Source organism: Tupaia chinensis, unplaced genomic scaffold (genome assembly GCF_000334495.1).
Source record: "Tupaia chinensis unplaced genomic scaffold, TupChi_1.0 Scaffold000030_1, whole genome shotgun sequence".
NCBI lineage: Eukaryota > Metazoa > Chordata > Mammalia > Scandentia > Tupaiidae > Tupaia > Tupaia belangeri.
In genome coordinates this window covers 244,598-248,499 of record NW_006159460.1, presented here as the reverse complement: position 1 = coordinate 248,499, position 3,902 = coordinate 244,598, and positions in this window count along the sequence as shown.

Sequence of the window (3,902 nt, the reverse complement as noted above, 5' to 3'; positions counted from 1 at the left end):
CCTTCTCTTGCCTATCAGGAAACTATCCCTGGGCAAGAAGGGCACAGCTACAGCCAGGCCCTGGGGGCCCGGCTGTCTGGTCTGGATCTCCCTTCACACTTCCTGTGTGAGCTTGGGAAACCAACTTAACCTCTCTGTCCCTAATTCTCTCATCTATGTGGCATGGCTAATAATGGCACCTGCCTTGTGCCCGCAGGTGGTGCAGTGGTTAAGGTGCTGGATTCCTACACGGGCCACCATGGTTTGAGTCCCAGACCCAGTCACTTGGAAATCACACGGGCCACGTGTGTGTGCCTGCTCAAAATCCCGAGAAGGAAATGCAGAAGGCATGGCAGCATGGCCATCCCCGCTGCGAGGTGATTTCTCACTTTCCCTCTCTCTGTCTCTCTCCTCCCCTGCAGGTGCACATGCCATATGGTGGAAACCTAAGGGGAAAATGGCGCTTATCTTAGAGGATATCGCCAGTATCGTCTAAGCGGAAATCTGAAGTGCTTAGGACTGGCAGGTGCAGGGTGAGTGCTAAGACTCAGCTGTCCACGGCCTGGGGCACTAAGATGAACCGGGGGCCAGTTGCTTCCGCAGAGTGGTTTGCCCCAGGTGAGGAACATCAGGCGCCAGGACTGTCTCAGAATGCCTGTTGGCCCTTGGTGCAGACACACGTGGACACGTCCGCCAACATACACGAACACACGTACGTACCCTCTGACCGCCCCTGGCACCCATATGCCTCCCAGGCATTAGCCAAGGCCCGTCGGGTCTCACTGCTGTGCAGAATCAGCCTCTGCCAGTTCTACCTGGGGACCAGCATGAACCACGTGTGACAGCTGCGGCTCTGCCCACAGGCCACCTTCCACGGGACGGGGAGCCTTGTGGCTCCAAATAGCCACAGGCGTAGCTCCCTGGATCCGCAGCCCCGAGCACCCCGAGCCTTGGCCCGGGCACACATGGCCTATGCAGGGGTCCTAGAGGCATCGAAGTCACTTTCTGCCAGGGAAAGCCTGGGAGGACTGCAGGGAGGTGGGTCAGTCGCTCAGCACCGCCCTCCCATTTGTCCCTCAGCGGGCAGCCCGTCCCAGTGACATAGTTCACGTCGGAAGACTCCTCGCCAACAGTTGCTGGATTTTAATGAAAGTGCAGCAGGAGGTGACAGCACGTGGACCTGGTCGGAAGCTGGGAAGTACGGAGGAGTCTGGAGCGGTTGCTGCTCAAGCATTTGGGAATCTCAGAACAGAGTCCACCGCCATCCCCTCAACCCAAGATGGAGGGCGCCGAGTCTTTCCTGCCGGTGTTTCATGAGATTCACAACCGGCCTCGTCCTCACATGTCCGGACGCCGAGGCATCCCAGGCGAAGCTCTCCCAGGTGCAGATTGCGGGCCCAGGGCAGGCCTGGGGCGTTTACAATATTAATAGCTTTCTCCAGGGAGGCCTTCCTGAGGCGATTCACGGACTGGTTACAGAAATTCTGTTTTTTTTTAAAAAATGATCTTAGGTAGTTAAATGGATTATTAGACTGGCACTCAGCCCACCTCCTCCCAGTGCTGTGAGTGGAAGAAAATGCAGGAGAACCCAAGGTGATGATGATTTTTTAAAATTAAATCAATTAAGTTTTTAGGTTTTTGCCATAGGGCACATGTGCTCGCTGGAGAGAGACAGAGAGCGAGTGAGAGGAAAAGTGCGAAATCACCCCCCAGGGGGATGGCCATGCTGCAGCCCCTTCTCCTCAATTCTTCTTCTGGCATTTTGGGCACTCATGCACACGTGCCTGGCATGAATTTCAAGCCACTGGATCTGGGACTTGAACCACAGTTAGCCACGTGAGAGTCCAGTTCCTTGAGCACCATGCCACCTGCTCAGGTCCCAAGATGATGGCTATTTTAACCAGAGTTCTGCTGTAGTCTGAGTGACTTACAAAATCCCAAGATCGGCTATTAACTGTAGAGATTTGAATAATGCAAAAAAACCATGTATTTTGAAAATAACAATGTAAATAATGACAATAAGCTGTTCTGTCTGAAGTGTGAGTACATTACGAAGTAGATCTCTCCTTCGGGAGGGAGAGAAAATTGCATGACCACATCAAAGCATGCAGTCATATTTTAAGCAAAATTTTGAAATATGTCCCAGGCATGTCAGACAGAAGACGGAGTTGTTTTCACTTGGCTATAAATTTCTGATGGCTCAACAAATGCATTCTTGTTCTGACAGCTAGAGTTCCTGCTCGTGGTGCGGAGACATCGGTCTTCAGGACCCTTCTATGTATTTTGTGCAAACCTAATATTTGAAGAATGGTAGCCATCTCCCTGGTCCTGGGAAAAATACGTACATCTCAAGGGTCTGTGCAAATCATTTTTATCTAGGTCAAGTGCACCGAGTCCCTCAATACACATTCATCACCTTTTCTGTCTTTAATTTCTCAACTGTCACATGGAAAACGTGATAATTAGGGATATATAAAGGTGTGTGAAATGCCACAGCCACAGGGGCTGATTTTCCAAAGAGAATTTTAGTGCCTCATTATATTCGCACGAGTTCACTGGCTGTGCAGAGAATCCACGTCTACACTAGTCATTCTAGACACACACTTGTGCACTTCAAGGCTCACCCGTCTGTGGATTTTACTGTAAATCCCTCGTTCTGTGTGTGTCGGTTCTAACCAGGCTCAGAGTCGAAAATGAAAGTGATTCCGTTCTTTAGATCTTTTCTCTCCCAGACAAGGAGGGCTCTGTGATGGCTGGGGTTGCCAGGCCCCCGCCCTGCCTACCCCCCCCTCCTGCCAGGCTCAGGTATCAACCCACTGTCCTGTCCACAGCGGGGGCTACCCTGCTCACACCTGCGGCTCTCACCTGCGTGTGGCAATCTGCACCTTGGGTGTGAACTGATATTGCACTTGGAGTGCAGAAGGGCGTGGGTGTGTGAGAAATAAAGCAAGCACTTGTTATTTTGAAGCGTGAACCTCAGCTGAGCTGAACATACTGCAGTATTACAGTGGGAAGACCAGTGGGCTAAAATGAGTGGAGACAGAACTTGCTAGAAAACGGTCTAGTTTTCCCCACAAAACTTGTGTATGAGAAAAGAGAACCATAGGGGGACCAGCAGTTAGTGTAATGGCTGTGTCGCTGGACTCCCATGTAGTCGACTGCGGTTCATGTCCCGGACCCGGTGGCTTAAACTCATGCCAGGTGTGTGTGCGTGCGTGCCCAAGATCCCGAGAGGAGAATGGAGGAGAAGGGATTGCGGCGTGGCCATCCCCCCTGGGGGGGTGATTTCTCGCTTTCTGTCTCTGTCTCTCTATGTCTGTCTGGTGAGCGCACGCGCCCTATAGCAAAAACCTCTCCAAAAGCAGAGAGAAAAAAAAAAAAAAGAGAATCGTAGGTGCAAGCACAGCTCTTCAGGCTGAGACCTGCCTCCTCCTCCCAGAGCGATTGTAGGCTATGGTCGTTCCTCCCGTGGCATCTAAGAATCTGCTGAGTGTGAGCTGGGCCCTGGGACAGCGTCACTGCACACCAAGAAAACGCACCCTGGTCGTGCGCAGAGATTCAGGTTCTGTCTGTGGTAAGGGCAGAGTGGGAGCACAAAGGAAGGGCCTTGACCCAAAGCAGAGGCTCTGAGACTCCCTAGAGGGGACGGATTTTCAGAGCTGAGTCCTGAAAGAGTAAACCAGCCAGAAGTCAAGGGGCTTGTGTGCGCATGGCAGACGGGGAAGGGCTGATTCTTCACAAAGGCGGCTGGTAATTCAGGGGGTTGGGAGAGCAGAAGCCTCCACCCCATGCTAAGCTTCCCGAAACAGCGAACAGATGGTCCTGACGAGGAACGTGTTGTGGGGGCCCATGGACCCGCCACGGCTGTGTCTGCCGACTGAAGCCACGGCGGCCAGGCCCCCCCGGGGCTGGGGCGTGACGGC